Source organism: Falco cherrug, chromosome Z (genome assembly GCF_023634085.1).
Source record: "Falco cherrug isolate bFalChe1 chromosome Z, bFalChe1.pri, whole genome shotgun sequence".
NCBI classification, from domain to species: domain Eukaryota; kingdom Metazoa; phylum Chordata; class Aves; order Falconiformes; family Falconidae; genus Falco; species Falco cherrug.
Window position 1 is genome coordinate 329773 of NC_073720.1, and position 17488 is coordinate 347260.

Below are 17488 nucleotides of genomic sequence, written 5' to 3' on the forward strand. Positions count from 1 at the left end.
GAGAGTCTCTGGTGCAGCAAGGATAAGCAACTTTATTAATTTTTTATGTTTGCAAGTGAAAAAGCTGTTTAAGCCCTCTTCTCAGATCCCGAGGAGCTTCTAGCTGCCTGAACCACTTTAACCACCGGTGTAACCACCTCAGGGGGCCGCAGAGCCCAGGCGCCGGCGGGGCGGGGCCCCCCGCCTCCCCTCCCGCCTCTGGCTCGGCAGGTGGGCGGTGCCCAGCAGCAGGGGGCGGGCCAGGCAGGGCCGCCAGAACCTTCTGAAAGGGGCAGGGCGCCACTGAGGAGAAGCCGGTCCTGACAGGAGGGGGGAGTGCTGTGGGGAGGTGGATGGGCAGCACCGTCCCCGCCAGTCTGGCCGAAGCCAGAATGTGCCTTTCTGGAAGGGAACGCCAGGCTGCCTGTGGGATGCAGCTTTGCTGCCATGCGTTCGACACCTGCAGCCAGCACTGAGGCAGTTAGTGGGAAGGCTGTGGTGAAGAGTGTGGGAAGTAGGGTGGCAAGCGTGCTCAGTGCCTCTTGCTTGCTGTAGCCAGCTGTAATTAATCATTATCTATTTAAACTCCTCAGTCATTGGTGAAGTTCATTCTAGGTGCAAGTAGTTGCAATGTGCTTTTCCCCCTCCTCCCCTTGTGCTTCAGGTGAAACCTTTCAGCTTACACAATGAAAAGGGATTCAGTACAGACGTCCACGAGCTTTATTATTTTTAGCTCTTTTGATAAAAATGCAGATGTAAAAATCGGTTTGGCCTCTTGAAGAATTTAGAAGACAATGTTTTTAACATGTCAACATAGGATTATAACCAGTTTGACTTGGCTCTTGCCAGATGCTGACTGGAAAAAGAGCTCTCTACAGCTGGCCTATGCACTGAAAGTGCATTAAGTAAAAGCTGAGAATTAGCCAAGATAAAGCTACTTAAATACATTTTGGTAGGGTTTTTATTTTTCTTTTCTGTATTTCTCTGCACCTATTCCCCCAGTTAAACAGAAAGATAGTGTTGCTATAATATCAATGTTTTGGAGACAAGAGTGGTGACAAAAAATTAGTTATCAAGTGTTTTATGTGACATTGCAGTAACACTTGCTAAATGTAAACTTTACACAGATACCATACTTAGTCTAATCAGATAGTTTGCTAACTTATTTACTATCCTATGCAGCACAAAATTGAATTTCACATCGCTATTCCAGTCCTGGATGCAGTAACTGCTGAAATGTTTTTCACAAATTCCTGATTTCAAGACCTCGGAGAAAATGAATTTACTGTTTCTTTTTCTAGTCCGGCTCTATGGGTAATGGCTGTAATAGATGCCAATAGAATGTGTCTGTAGGGCTGGTTATAGGCTTCTCAGGTGCATCTCGTCTTTTTTGCTTAGATTAATGCAGGTGCTGAGCATCAGGGCATCATAAGTTCTATTTGTGTGTTAAAAGAGGTTTCTACAGTGAAAAGAGAGAGGACAAAAGCAGGGAGAAAAGGATGGCAGCTGGTCCTGTAAAAGAGTTGATGAACTCTCTCCTTTCAAAAATAAAATTTAATTTGTTAAATTGTTAACTAGAGAATGCTATGGAAAGCAGAAGCTGGTTTGCAGCTGTAAACCTGAATGGCTGTAGCATTTGTTAACTGGCTAGTGATGACTACGAGAGTTCATGTGGTGCAGATAACTTGTGTATAGAAACAACAGGTGAGCGAAATACTGATCGTGAGCTCAAGATAAAGTGAAGTTGTAGCAATTCCCAGCCTAGCACTGAGAATTGCATCATTATTGAACAAAAATATTGAAAGAGGAATTATTAATCTGCCTTACAGGCTGTAGCAACAGTGCTGAGAGTTATACAGGTGTTTAGCCAAACAGGAAATCAGTCAGTCTTCATTAAGGTCAGGTGTGAGGCTGGCTCCAGGGACTATTCTAGAGGATTTTCAGTCTGTGAAGTGAGACTTGGTGTGGTTGGGTCTTCAGAATAGTTTTAGCTAAATTGGAGAAGCTTACCTATTGCACTGGATATTAAATTTACTAGACAGTAATGGCTTTGGAGTTCTTGAGACTGCTCTTCTACACTGACTCAGCTGGAGCAAGTAAGGTTACAACTGACAAGTAAGTAGACTTCTAATCTTTGGTTGTAATGGGATGACTGAGGTTCCAGTACTCGGGAATTAAAGTAGGAGGTGTTGTTCCTGGGGTGGGGTGGAGGATGCTTTTTGTAGAATGGACTTCTATGGGGCATGAGCTGGATGAGGAGTAAATTTCCAGAAAACCTGTTCCCCTGCCCTGCCCCCCAAGCCCAATTTTGCTATCCTGAGGGTACAATAAAAGATGGGTGTAGTTCATGGAATCAGAGGTGGCCTTGGGTTTTGGCCTTGAGCAAGTGTGATAGTGTCTGAGTCCCTGCCACTTCTGTGGGTTTTGTGTTCTGAGTGGGAGGGGGGTGTTCTAGGTGAGGTCATTCAGGACAGCATAACAGGGCCTTTTCAAAACCAGCCCTTGGAAAAGGGTGAGTTTACAGTCTATGAAGTAAGTAGTGTGGCACAGAGCTCCCCAAAATATTTTGCTGAGGTGATCCCAAAGATGGTGCTGATGGACTAGGCTGAAGTGTTCATGGCCCAGCAATTTAGAAGGTCTAGGCCTGTGGTGGTGCACCTTGCCCCCTCCCCTGGGCTGCTTTATGATCTTGGGAATCCCTGTTAGGCCTTAGCCTCTGTGTAATGAGTTGGGTGGTTAAGTGTCCCTTGACATACAAGCAGCTCTTGTGTGGCTGAGGTGGGAAACTGCATTGGCTGTACCAAAACCAACCCTTATCTGCACACCACCTCCACCTGCTAGCCTTGGAGGGTTCCTTATTTGGTCCATGAGATCCCTAACAAGCTGGAGAACACTCTTTATTATGACTCCAAGTGGTACAATACTACTGTCAATGGAATTTTCAGAAAAATTCCATTAATTACCAACTCTGATTGCAGCCAGCATAGGGGACTAAAGCCAGTCACCTCCAAACCTATAAACAGCAGTCATAAGCGAGACCCTTTGAGCTTTCCTGCACTGCTGTGGGCTGTGAACAGCATCTCCCTCAGAGTAGGATGCCTCTAGGAGCTTGCGAACTCCCAAATTGCGATACTAGGGGGACCATTGCTGAAAGCTGAGACAGGGCCTGGGCTGATTTTCCTGCTTCTCGAGGTTCAACCCTTTGCCCACTGAATAATGTGAAGGCGTCTAACATAAGTATTTCACTGACTGGAGGGGAACTTTAACACGTATGCCTTTGTACATCTATCTCTATACTTCTATTTCTTTGTATCTCTCTGTGTGTGAACTGATTTAATAACTTCATAAAAAGTATAGTATAAGTATTACCATTTTGAATCTCTAATTAAGGCACTTCTATAATTTAAATAAATCCTATTTGATTTGCTTTGTAAATGAGAAATTAGTTGATGATTAATTGCTCTAAAATTTTATGATCAGCCTTAAACTGTGACTATTCCTTATATCCTTTAGACATAAACCATTGACCATGTCTGAGACTAGGATTGGATCTGGCTGCACCTAAACTCTATTAAGAGTTTAGAAAGCAAGGGGGTCCATTCTGAACCTTGTGACTAAATGGGAGGGTCTCCCTTTACCTTTTTTAATTTTTATTCTCTGTGTAAATCATTCCAGCTTAATTTTACTTTGATTCTTGTGTGATTTATCTATGCGTAAGTAATAGAATGAACCTTGCCATTGAACTTTGAAGTTGCACTCCCACAAATTCCTAGTAAAACATTTTTACTCATACCATTGGTGGTGATTCTTTAAGTGACTTATCCCAAATCACCTGTCTGTGCCAAGACCATACTAAATACCCATTTGATGTTTATGCTAGCATATGCATTGATAGAAGAACATTCCATAATGTATATTTGTAGTTCCTTGTGTGTATTCTTATAATACACCATTGATATGTGGGCTTGTTTTCCAAAGAAGCTTAAGCTCAGTGTAAAAGGGAAGAGTTTCTCATGGCTGCATTGGGTGGTGAGGGGAGATAAGTGGTCAAATGCATGAGCTCTTTAAGAAAAACACCTTTTTTAAAGCTGCTAGGAGCTGGATGCAAATAGTAGAAATTAGCTGCCTATGTAATCACATACCAATTCAGATCACCAGAGCTTTAAATCTATTGCTGTGATCTCACTAGTTCTCCAGGTTATACAATGTTGTGCACAGAATACAGTTTAAAGAAAAATGAAGTTAGGACTTTCTTTTTCCTGTGCTTCACTTAATATCTCATTGTGTTGGTATTAGTGCTTGAAAAAGGAACTGATTTGCTGGTCAAACTAATTTTCTTTTTCTTTTTCTTTTTTTTTTTTTTTAAAAAGATGGAGACATGAAGATCCACTTGTGAAAGATGTGAGCTTTTTCTTAAAAGGGGAAAAAAGACCAGAATGGGGGAGGAGGGAGGAAAATTCTCTTTGGCTTGCAACAAATGCCTAATTTATGTCTCAAACTTTTTTATTTGGAGGCACTGCTGAGATGTTTCAGTAACTTTTTTTTTTTTGACCAAGGTATCTGCTGTATTAGTCTATAGTAGCTCATATAGGGATTATATTTCATAGCCACTGCATAGTCCCCATAATGCGCTATGATACCCCTCTTTTGCTGAATCATTGCTATCATCTTGCTGTTGTTTCTCGGAACTAAAACCATGTATCTAAACTATGATTTTCTCTGTCACATGAACTCTAAAATACAGATTTAGTCCCAGAGGAGTTGTCTTCAGCTGAAGCCTGAATTTTCTTTATTATTATTTTTTTAATTTTTAAAAGCTAAACCTTTCTAGTGGCACTAAAATAACACTTGTTATTTTTCTGTTTGTATTGGAAGTGAAGTCAACACATGCAATTCTTGTTTTGGTGATCTCAGTGAATTAATTTTTATTAAATAGAAGATAGGCTTGAGTTCATATAAAGATAAGTAAAAATTGGTTATTTTGATGTCCAAGTGAAGCCTTTTAAAGTGTGCAATTTGCAATCATTTCAACACTATATACTTTCACGTCTTATTCAGAGTTTCAGAAATTGCTCTTTCTGCTTACCATTTTTTTTAAAATTAATTTTATGCTTGCAGGATAAATTCTCTGTGAAATGAAATTTAGAACTCACCTGCTGTTCCTAGAATACTCCTGGAAACTTGTTTTTCTTCTGTGGAAGTTTATTATCACTGGAAAAAACAAAATACCATGTATACAAATTAAGCTTAATCTTTATGCCCAGTAGAAAGTGGCTTATCTCCTCCAGGTATTAACTGATGTTTTTCCAACTTACATTAGAATGTTATCCTACTGTCTGTGTTATGCAGCTGCCTTTAGCATCATGTGGTCAGAATGGCACTGTACAAAGGTGGCGCTTGTATCTGCTCTGCCAAAGTCACAGATTGCCTGAGCTGCTCTGGGGCCAGAACAGACCATTTCCGTGGAGTCTGGCTTTGTTAAAGATTACTCTGTCTGAAATGTATCAAGTGCAAGCCTTCTCTTAGACTTGATTACTACTGTGGGTGTTATTTCTCTAGGACTTGTCAGTCTGTACTGTTGTTTACCCTTGTGATAGGGCTTCATTTCTCAGGGTGGCATTTGGCAAGATCTGTTCTCCAGAAAAATTCATTGTGGTTTCAATGCCTGTCAACAGGTTGGGTGGCTGGAAGCCTGTTCTCTTACAGCTGTTTGAGGCTGTTAAGGTTTTACAAGCACAGTGCTGTTCTTTGGTGCCTCTGGGATAAAAGGGATTGTAACTGCGACTGCTCATCTTGGCAGACGGATGGTGTGCTAGACTGAGGTATGCTCTAAGACTGCGTGGTCACTGATGGAGAGAGGAACATGCGTTTTAGTGTTGTGAAATATGCCTTCTGGTGGAGAAAATGCATGTGTGTTTCCAGTGTGACTGATGAATTAAGGTGCAATATTCTCCTGAGTATCTTGTTGGAGCTATTTCACTTATGTGAACTTGAGAATGTTAAATATTAATCATTCTTATCAGCCTTCTATAAGCAGTAAGCCAGTGGTCTGTTCCAACTTCAGGTAAACGAACAAACACTCTGGGGCAATTCATGAGACGAAGTGGCTTGTGGAGCAAGATTCAGTTTGTTTCACAATTCTTAAATGCTAGTGGAACATCAAGTCCCATTTTAATTTAGGGTTGGTGAGCAACTTGACCAGACGCTAGTACCATACTGCTGTGACAAGCAGGTCTGGGAAATTCCTGAAGTTTGTTGAAGATTGTTTCTCATCACAAGTACTCAGTGAGGCAGCTAGGAAAGGTGCCCCTCTACATTGTTCTTTGTGAATGGGGTAGGACTCATGGGAGTTGTGATGGTAGGAGGCTGTCTTGGCCACAGTGATCATGAAATGGAAGACTTTAAAGTTTTTGTTGTAATGAGAAAAATGGTCAGCAGAGTTGCTGCCCTGGTTTTCAAGAGAACGAAGTTTAAGCTCCCAGGGAGCTAGTTATTAGCGTCCCTTGAGAAACTACTTTTGAGGGCTCAGGGGGGTCAATGAGTGTTGGTCAGTTTTTAAGAACCAGCTTTTTTAAGACACACCCACTCACACCCACACCCCCCCCCTTTTTTTTTTTTTTTTTTTACTTTAGATACTTGAATAGGATCAGGCAATCCCGTTGTGACAAAAGTAAAGGAATTGGGGCAGAAAACCAATTTGGCTGAACAGGGAATCCTCTTGGATGATCTCTGGAAGCTAGGCCAGGCTTTGCAGGAAAATTAGAGAGCCATGGTTTGCTAGTGGCATTTCTCAGGGCTCAATTCTGGATGGAGTGCTGTTCAGCATTTTTTCAGTGATTTGGATGCAATTGAATGTACCCTTAGCAAGTTTTCTGATAATACTAAACTGGGAGGTTCTGTTGACTCAAGGGACAAGAGGCCTTGCAGAGGGATCTAGATAGACTGGAGCATTGAGCAATCATCAATGGCATGAAATTGAACAAGTACAAATGCCAGATTCTGTACCTAGGACAGAGTAATGCTGGACACATATAAATGGGGAGAGGAGTCCTGCAGGAAGGGACCTGGGGGTGCTGGATGATGGCAGGCTCAATATGAGCCAACGATGAGGGCAAACTGTATCTTGGGGTGCATCAAACACAGCAGAACCAGCAGGTCAAGAGGGGCAATTCTGTAGCATTGATGTGGCCTCACCTTGAGCACTGTGCGCAGTTCTGGGCCCCACAATTTCAGGAAGGATGTTCAGGTACTCTGATGCCCCCAGAGAAGGGCAAAGCTGGTGAAGGGCTGGAAGGCATGTCCTGGGAGGAGCAGCTGAGGACTCTGGGCTTGTCTGGTTTGGAGAGAGAGGGAGGCTGAGGGGCAACCTCGTTGCTCTCTGCAGCTTCCCGAGGAGGGGATGTGGAGAGGGAGGTGCTGAGCTCTTCTCCCTGGGATCCAGGGACAGGGTGCCTGGGAATGGCTCAAAGCTGCGCATGGGGAGGTTCAGACTGGATGTGAAGAAGCATTTCTTTACCAAGAGGGTGCTCGAAACCTGGAACAGGCTTCCCGGAGAGGTGGTCCATGCCCCATGCCTGTCAGCGTTTAAGAGGCATTTGGACAATTCCCTTGACAATGTGCTTTAACTTTTGGTCAGCCCTGGAGGGGCCAGGCAGTTGGGCTAGATGACCATTGTAGGTCCCTTCCAGCTGAAATACTCTTTTCTAAGAGGTATGTGCACAAGCTACCTTGGTTCTGTATTCTAATGTGTGTTAAGTGAAAGTAAGAAAAAATGGGGTGGTCTGTGTTGAATTTGTGTGATAATGTAATCTTGAGAAAACAAGCTATGTCTAGAATGGCACTGAAAAATCCAAGTGGGGTTAATTATCTCTTTTCTAACCATGTCTGACTACTTCCTATTGAAGCAATGAGAAGATAGCATCACTATGAGCTGGTAGGACTACTGAGCATTAGCTGCTCAGTAAGATTGTATGGTCCTATGATAATTCAGGTTGGAAGAGCTGTTGGAAAGTCCCTAGTTCAACCTCCTGCTCAAAATGGTTAGCTGTAAGGTCAGACTAAGCTGGTTAGGGCTATATCCAGCTGGATATTTAAATCCACCTCAGACAGCAACTGCACAAACTCTGAGCAACATGTTCCCAGCTTGAACAGATGTGATCCTGTAGGTCAGCTATGTAACTACCAGCTACCGAACAAAATAACATCAGATAAAACAACTGCTCTTTGATCTGAAATACTCCCTAGGAAACTGACTATTTTTGGACCTACACGTCAGTTCTTTCTTTAAGCTTTCATATGTCAAAGCATTTCAGGTGAGCTGTGTTGTCAAAGAGCAACTTGCTCAAGTTCAAGAAATACTTGCTACAGAACATAGCAAACACAGAGACCTCTGTTCTGGAAGTCTGCAAGAAGTAATGGACAGTGGCTAAAAGGCCCAGGTGATCAGGAACTGTGTGCTGTGTTCCGCAAGACTGTCAGTGTTGTGGGCGGGTAGCAATGGCTACTGTTCTGCTTGCTGATTGAACAACCAGAATGTCTGAAGAGCATGCGGTGAAAATGGCTGTTTCTTCCATAAGGTGTTTACAGTTTTAGTAAAAAGGTGAATGAAAACTTGATGAAGAAACATGAGGAAACAAGAAGATTTTTGCATTCTTTTAAATACCAAAGCAGATAGGCTGCTAGTGTGTGTTGTGGGATTTGGTTTGTTTTGTGAGTTTTTTTATTTATTCTGGGTGGGTTTATTTTTGTAGCTTCATGAAGGAGACAATACAGAGGATTTTGAAGGCTGCTAATAAATGAGTACTCTCAAAAATCAACTATCTGTTGTGAAAGAATGAAAGCATTTAATTAAAAACTGAACTAGCAGGTGATGGTTCCCTTTCTAAATGGTAGATAGAACTGATGTTTCTGTGTGGGGATGAGAGTGGATAACGTGAGGCTTGGCCACAGAGGCTTTGAGAAGAGTAAAAGTTTATACTTGGGCTTGAGGAAGTTTACAAAGAGCAAGGTCATGTCATCAAAGCAGAAGCAGGTGAAAAATAGTTGAAGTAACTATCAGCATTGGGTTTTTTCCTTGATTTTACTTGTTTAGGAGGTGCCTTAGCACCACCATAATACGGGTAGTGATACTGCTTTCTAGTGGCCATAGAAGAGGAAATGTCAAATGGCATAATTATTAGTAAAAACTGATTAAAAGGAAGATCAGAAGTAGTAATTAGGGTATCACACACTCAATTTTCTGGAGTTACTTTAAGGCCTATTTCAAAATCTGAGGAATACTGACAGAGAAGCGAGTAATTTGTATTTTCGCCGTTAATGTCTTAAAAGACATTGAGAGGGAAAAATTCTACTCTTGCAACTTTTCTCAGATCTATCTCAGACTATGTTATGTGCCCACAGTAGCAAAATAGTCCCGAGGACAGCATGTCTTATCTCCAGGACAGACTGCAAGGACTTTAAAACTTGCATGATCTGTTATTTGTAAAATTTGAAGGCAGTGGGGGGAAATGTCTTGGGCTGTCCATGCCTTTTTCTCAAACCCATTGGCACTGCTGTGGTTTACGGTGATTCTTTGGGAGTGACAGATTTAACAGAGTACCAGGTACTGCAGAAGGACTCAGGAAGTGCAATGGGGAAATGCCAGAGACTCTGAGAGACTGGCCAGAGGCTCCTGGTCCTAATGCATCAGAGACAGGATCTGGCTGTATCACAGCAGAGCATGTGGGGTGTGAAGAGAATTGTAACTGGTTGTTGTGGCCTAGGTTGCTATAGAAATTTGTGAATGTTCTGAGGAAAACCCTGTGACAGCACCACTGGCAGAATAATTCCTGATGATTTCCATAGGGTCTGGGTTTCACCCATATGTACTATTGCATCAGAATTATTGTATGAATTGAAGGATTTTGTTGAACAGTATAAAGATGAATAACTTTATCTGTCAGAAGCAGCATGCGATATAGTTAGCTCTTAAGCCAGACAGTGTCAACCGCCAGTTTACTAGAACTGACTGAATCACCTTTGCCCCAAAGAGTGAGGTTTTCTTCAAATGAAATTTTCCTGAAATGAATAATTTGACAAAATATTTCACATCTAAAAAAGCTTCTACTTAATTTGTAACTGCATTTTTGTCTAATTCTTGAAAGCTGGCATGAATACTGCATTTTGAATTTAAAAATGTGGCTTTTTAATTGTTATTTAAAATTATTATACTTTTTATTTGCATGATGTTTTGGGAGTTTTGTGGTTGGTTGGTTGGTTGTGTTTTTCTTTTTAAATCCAGCTTTCCAATACTATGTTTGGGAGCCTGGGAACAGGAGGAAGCAGCACAGACTGGTGAAGGGTCCTGTGTATTGCTTAGTCAAGTTCTCTGATCCAGCACCTGTGAAATGGTGCAAATTGCAAGTGATGGGTATTGGATTAAGTCCTTAATTTTTAATAAAAATCAACATTCTTTCTGTATCTTTAATTCAGCTGTTTTAAGGACAGATTTTTTTTTCAATCCAGAGGGCCTTGTGTTCTATGTGTGACCATTTTAACAAGTTCCTTTGATTAGCCTATTAAAACTGGTGGTGTGACCGTTCAGACTTAGACTTTTTCCGTTGTTAGCTGTACCTTGTGAATGGATTTATGTACCTAGCTTACGTCATGTCTAACAGACTATAATGAGGTATGGAAGTTAGTGCAAAACCAACAACAAAATAAGTATGATGCTGGGAAAGAGCTGAAATGCTTTTGTGTGGAGAAAATCATGCATCCTGAATCTGAAGGATGCCATGGCATTCAGAGAAGGGCAAGTTGGCTTGATATGGGGTTTTTTGCATTTGCAAGAGATCTAACAGTTTCTTAAAGAACTGAAGCTTACGGGGTAAAAAGGGAAGTCTTCATATAACCAAATGTCAAGCTATAGGAGAGAAAATAAAATGGAGGCAGTAGTTGTCAGTTTTGTCTCTAGGAGTTTCTTGAGGATCTATAGTGGGCTTTTCAATGTGTTTTAGAATATAATTCACATTTCACTTTGCTGAATCATTGGCTTGAATTTCTTGTGCATTGTTACCCTCCCACCCCCTTTTTTGGTCTGCCAATAGAAACTGATAGCCAAGAACAAACAAGCTACTTGGTAGGTGACCAGATGAACTGACTGACTGGTCATTGGACTCCTGTCCTTTGGGATATGGATATATGTGCTCAAACAAAGGTTTTTAAACAGATGCCAGTGGCAAGATAAAAGGTGATATGAGTGTATATATATGTGTATATATGCATCAGCCCTAGAGGCAAAAAAAAAAAAGGAAAGAAAAGGTGGTGTTTTTTTTATTAGTGACTGTTCAACAGGAAAACCTGATGACAGTTCTTTCTGCAGATTAACTTAAAGTTCCCTCTGTTAAATGCCACTCATGCTGGTCTTCTGTTGATGTTAGATATTGTTAAGTCTTAACATGTTCTGGATTTTCTCAGGTAACCCTTCCTTGTGCACGCAGTAGGTGTAGAAACACCTCTGACTCCCCTGAAGATTGTGTTTGTTTCCCTAGCAGCTTGATGTGAAGAACTGCTATTTATACTAGCAGTCTGACAAGTTTTTCCATCACTCCTCACACCCTAATAATGTCTTATGATGCCTGGTTTCTTTATCTGGGAAAAAAATGCATGATGGACAGATGCTGGAAATATTGTCATAGAAATTGCCGTAGATTGAACTGTCATTCAATACAAAATGTAAGAAACTGTCACTTCCAGAACTGGTGGATATGAATGCCTCTGAAGTGCTTTGAATTGCTTCTGTCCATTGTTTCTTTTCGTGTGAGTTTAGATATTAGTGATAGACTTGGTTTTGATAGTTGCTTATCATGCGAACAAAGGACTGAGAGTAAGAGATGCGGTATGTTCAGAATTTGTGAATGAGAAATAAAAGAAGTTCAGGAGTGGATGTTTCTTCGTCCCTTTTCTTGTAGAGCTAAGTGAAAGCTGTGTAAGGTAGTGTTAAGAAAATAGATCTTTGGAATGAAATTGGGAGGAACGTTCCCATCAGTATTGCTCTGAGCCAAGCCTGGCTCTGTGCTTACTGCTTCATGCAGTCACTGGGGGTGAAAAATTATGCTTTTATCACCAGGAAGAAAAAAGTTACTTGTACTGATGCTGTTGGAAGACTGTTCGCCATGCAACAAATAAGAACTTTGTAGTTAAGAAGCAGTAATTGAGATGATGAAGGTATACTTCTCAAATCTATAATGCTTATGGTAAAAATATCAAAACATATTTATTATGTATCAGCAAAACATATTTCAGGGATTTGATGTGCTCTGTGAATGCATGAGATGCCAGATATTTGGGAACTGGATCTGCTCTGAGTTTTCTGGCTTCTGCATTCAAGACCTGAGAGAAGCTAAGACACAAAAGCTGCTGTTAAAAATTCTAAGGGGTCTCCTTGGGAAGCAGGGGGTATTTTTTCATATTTCTTTTTTTCCATCTAAGTTGGAGGTGAAGCAAAGTCTTGCTTCCAGGATTCCACACTGGGGGAGATTCAAATTCGGGTTCAGATTTCTGGTTTGGAAGAACTGATACTGACTCCCTTTAGTATTGGTCTCTTTGTGCTCAGGTCCTGATTAATTTCTCTGTGTTCTAAAGGTGACTGAAAGAACTACAATGCTGGTGGCAGTTCATCATAAAAGGTTTTCTTAACAATCAGTACATCAGCATCTCCATTTTTCTGAGAATTCAGACTCCAAAATTCTAAAGATAGTGTGGTTTTATCTTGTTAGTGTTCTTACCAGTTGTTTTCTATGTCAGTATGCCACCGAATTGTAGCTGTTAACAGCAGATAATCATAGAACCTTTGCACCTGCACTTAAACTGTTCTGGTTTGTATTCTTCTGGTACAGTGCCACTGCTCACTTGTAGGCCGGGAGAGCATTTGTTAAATCTAGGTTGTTTCTGAGGAACACTTTGATTTGTCTAGGGCTGCTTCCTTGTAATGTAGCACTACCTACCTTTTTGTCTTGGGTATTCATTCTTCCTGAGTATTGAATGATCTGCAAACTCCTGTATTGGGGTTGGTACTGTTGTTACAAATAAAAGACAGAGAGACAAGATGTTTCCTGCCTTGCTGTCAAATAACAAAGTCCTTTATAAAAGGGGGGGAAAAAAGAATTCATAATTTGGACTGCATGCTCCTATTTTTTCTTTTTTTTTTTAATTCTGCACACACATCTACACCCAAACCTAGGGGCACAATTGGGAAATGTGAGTCCAAGATGTGCATGTTGTAACAAGACATGGAGATAACGTGTAATCACAATTTATCTTAATTATTAAATAATCAGAGGCAGTGAGCCATCTGCATGCTTGACTAGGAAGTAGAACTGTAATACTTTTTTCTTAAAAGCTGTTGTTCACAGAAGTGAAGTACTGGAGTGAAGGAAATTACTGGGATGGTACGGAAAGATTTTGTCCATTGTGGGAACAAGTAGCCTTCAAGTCCCTGAACTCCAGATGGAGCAGAATTTCCTAGATCGTACAAAATATTAACCTCTAGCTGCTTCAAACTCTGTCCTGTGTAAAGAAACCCTTAAAACTAAAGATTTTCTGCATCAGTATACTGACATTTTTAGGGCTACAGCAGAGAAGCATCTGTCTACTGCATGCAACTAATATTTGCCAAGTATTGATCTAGTGTCTGTCTCTGTTATCCTTTAACTTTTTAGTCCAAGGTTCAAAGTTTACTTTTTGTTTAAAAACTGATTTCATGGGAAGGTCATGTCCTCTAGCTAATCCACTAGTGATAGAGGTCTGTAGAATAAAAATTGAGTCTACCACAGCTCCACAACTTGGAGGAAAGCTCTGAAGCCCATACAGAAAATCTCTGTGGCACAGAGATGTGTACATACCCACAAACATAGCAGTACGTACTGAGCCTGAAACAGTGACAAAATGGAGCAAGTAGTTAGTCCAAATCAGCAGAACAAGCAGAAGCCTCAGGTTTGTCATTCCTGTTTCTGCACATAGGCAGCCAAAATGAAGTTGTGGTTATAACTTGTAGAGTCACATCTGTGCTAGCTTAAGCTGGCAAGACTGCATGGTGAAATACTGGAAACCAGAGTACAAAGGTTATATTCAAATCTTTGCACGTGCTACCTGAGTCACTTGCACTAGTTTGAGGCAGTGATTATTGCTTACTCTGCTGTGTAAATGTGCATTACAACTAAATTTTTTGTTAGCGGAGAGTGAGTGCATTCAGCACTCCGTAAGATCAAGCTTGCCATATTCAAGTCATAGAACCACAGAATCACAGAAGGGTTTGGGTTGGAAGGGACTTCAAAAGCCACCCCCTGTGGTGGGGTTGCTCTACTGTGTTATCGCTAACTAATTAATGTTATAATGTACATAATGAATTTCTGGGCATTAGTGTACACTAGTTGCAAGGTCTATGCACACCACTGTTCTGCAGGGTGGATGTAACCAAGCTGTGCTATAAAGACTTAATGCCATAGTGGCAAGTGGGTTCCTGATGCTGTCTTTGGCACTCCTGTGTCCTTTTTCTGCCCCCCTGCAGCTACACTGTGGAGGGTGTTTTGCACCAGTACTGCAGAGGGCAATTCCAAACATTAGGAGAAATTCTTTGCCAGCCTGCAGGTTTTACGGACTTGCTGTTCAGGTTGTTGCCAGTGATGTAAATGTGACTGTACTTCTTGTCGGTTTTATCTCCCCTTGGTTGGGTCCTGGAGCACTGTAGGACCAGTTTCCATGTGAGGGGATCCAGCTCCAGAGGCTGTTCACATCAGGCTTTCATGCCATGGGCCTACAGGCAACCTTGACTTGAGAGGCGCTGGGTGAGGCACTGGGGAGCGTTAAGAGCCTGGGCTGGCATCCACCTGAGTCTGTAGGAAGTGTTGCCCTGACAGTATTCTGGGTTGGAAGCTGAGGCCAGTGAAGGAAACCAGGGGCCTCTGGACCATATACACAGAGATAGCAAGCAGGGTAGAGGTGTCTAAGGAATACAAGGATGAACGTGTATCAGATAAGAGGTGTTGGGCTCAAAGCAGAGGGAGAAACTCCTTCACACTCAGTATGATCACAGATGCTGTGCTGAAGGAGCTATAAATACTGGAGTTTCCCATGACACCAGAACCTATTATTTAAAAAACCCCACAAGTAAATTATATGGCTATTTGTATGCAAAGAAAAAGAAGCCATCACCACTGATGTGCAGCTCGAGAACCTACTATACACTCATGTTTGAAAATGCATTTGGTGTAAGCACTAGTATTTGCCCCACTCCTAAGCTGTTTTGGCAGAATCTGCAAATCAGATACTTGTCCAGCTGGACCTTTAATTTGATCAGGTATGGTTGTTCTTATTAATGAGAGCAAGCTTAAAAAAAGGCAAGGAATTGGTTTGTATAGCATAGGATTTTTCCCTTGACAGGAGTAGAAAATATCAGGGTAGGAAGCAACCCAGGTTCAGGACTGGCAATATGCACCAGTGTTCACGGCTAATGCAGTTACTGCAGCGTCTCCTTCGGGTGGCTGCTGAGCATTGCTGATAGGCATGGATTCGGGATGTGAAGGTACTGAATGGGTTTGGTGTAGGGTTTGTTTGTTTGCTTGTTTTTCAAAGGCAACAAAACCTTCCTACCCATATACAAATGGCATATAGTAAGGGTCTGCACATTCTTGAACCACTTAGAACACTACCTTGCCACAATTCATTTTTCATTTCCAATTGGAAACACAAATGGAATTGCTGTGTTTGGTTTTTGCGGTGTTTTTTTGTTTTCTTGAAATCTACTGGATGCAACTATGCCAAAACATTAATACACAATATGTATCAGAGATATGTATGTCAAGGTGGTTTTGTAAAGAGTGCTGGTTAATCCTGTGTTTCAGCATTACGCAGTTTGCCACTTTACGGTAAAAGGATGTTTACTCATGTAAAGGAGTACATGTAAAGGAGTTAGTTTCAGCAAGTGGGAGGATGCAATATTAGCTGATAAGATTAACTTTGAAACATGTCACCTGGCTGCTGTAGCTCGGGAAGAGGTGGAAGCTTGAACAAAGGGGAGGAAATGGGCTGTCCTTTCAGAAACCGGTGGGTGCCCAGGGGAGGAGAATACAGATAGGCACAAATAAAGTTTATACAAAATAAATTAGTTGCCACTCTGTGTTGTTGATACAGCTGAACAGTAAAGAGACTGGTGCATTAAGGTGGTGGAGTAAGTGATGCTGCAATTGCAAGTTGACATGTACCACAACAGCACACACATGCACAAAATAACTGTTGCAAAGCTGAGTCACTAGGGGTTTGGTGTCCTTTAAGAGGTCATATGGCATCATTAGTGAGCTCCTTGTGATGGGTATTCCCATCTGTGGAGAAGCTGAGCAGGATTTCTGATGGCAGGTGGCATTCCTGAGTTGCATAAAGACAGTTCTTTTTTGCCTAGTCACCTTGGCTGCCCTGGTTCCTCCTCCTGTTCCTGGATCCCCACTTAAGAGGACTGCCTGCTCTGTGTGTGTGAGGGTGGTGGTGTGCCTTTTTTTTTTTTTTTTTTTTTTTCCCTCTCTCCCTCTTCCTTTTTTCCTTTCTTCAGCAAACTGTGGCCGAGGGTAGCTGCGGGAGTATGCTACATGACCTGTGATGTCTGTTAGTGCGAGTCAGATCAAGGTTGCAGGTAGGCTGTTTTATGTAGGCTCAGAAGTCAGGTTACAATGTTACATACTGAATCTATATTTAAGACTAACAGGTAATACAGTCCATCTGCAACTCTCTTAAGCACTTATGTTAGCTGAGGAGGTGGAACATACTATATTCCTAAAGTGAACTGCTCAGTCTGAAATATGACTTGTGGTGGCTTTTGGGGTGTGGTTTGGTTTTGGTTTGTGGTTTTTTTTTTTTTTTTAATTTGGGTAGGTTTGGGATTTTTTGTGTGGGTGGGTTTTTGTTTGTTTTGTTTTGATTTGTGGGTTTTTCCAAGTTTGGCATTCACACTGATTAACAGAAAAGGCAACATTAGTTCCATTGCTGTTAGTAAGTCCTTGTTCTTAGTACTGCATCATCAGAATTGCAACACTGAAAAACTTAACACCACCTAGACACGGATTGTTAAACCAAACCTTGTCGAGTTTTTCGCAAGCAGGGTATTTAGTTTGTAGTAATGTTATTGTGGGCTGCTGAAAATTCTGCTGTAAACAGAAAATACGCAATAAAAATGATAGGACATTCATACTTATTTTGGATATGGTTTAGACAGGAAAGGTTTGTAAGCATGCTGCTTTGTGTGGTCACTGGAATATTGCAGTTCTTGTATTAGGAATGATGATGGAACACAGGAATATCATTAAGAAGTTGGACGAGGTGCAATTTTTGTAGTTTACCTAATGACACTTCTTCAGAGAACACTGCATAATCACTAAGCTTGTATTAATTGTTCAAATCCTTACAGACAAAATTTATCTTGAATGGTGCCTTCTGAAGGTGGTGGTGCACCACTGACTACCATCCACTGTAAACTTCACTCAGG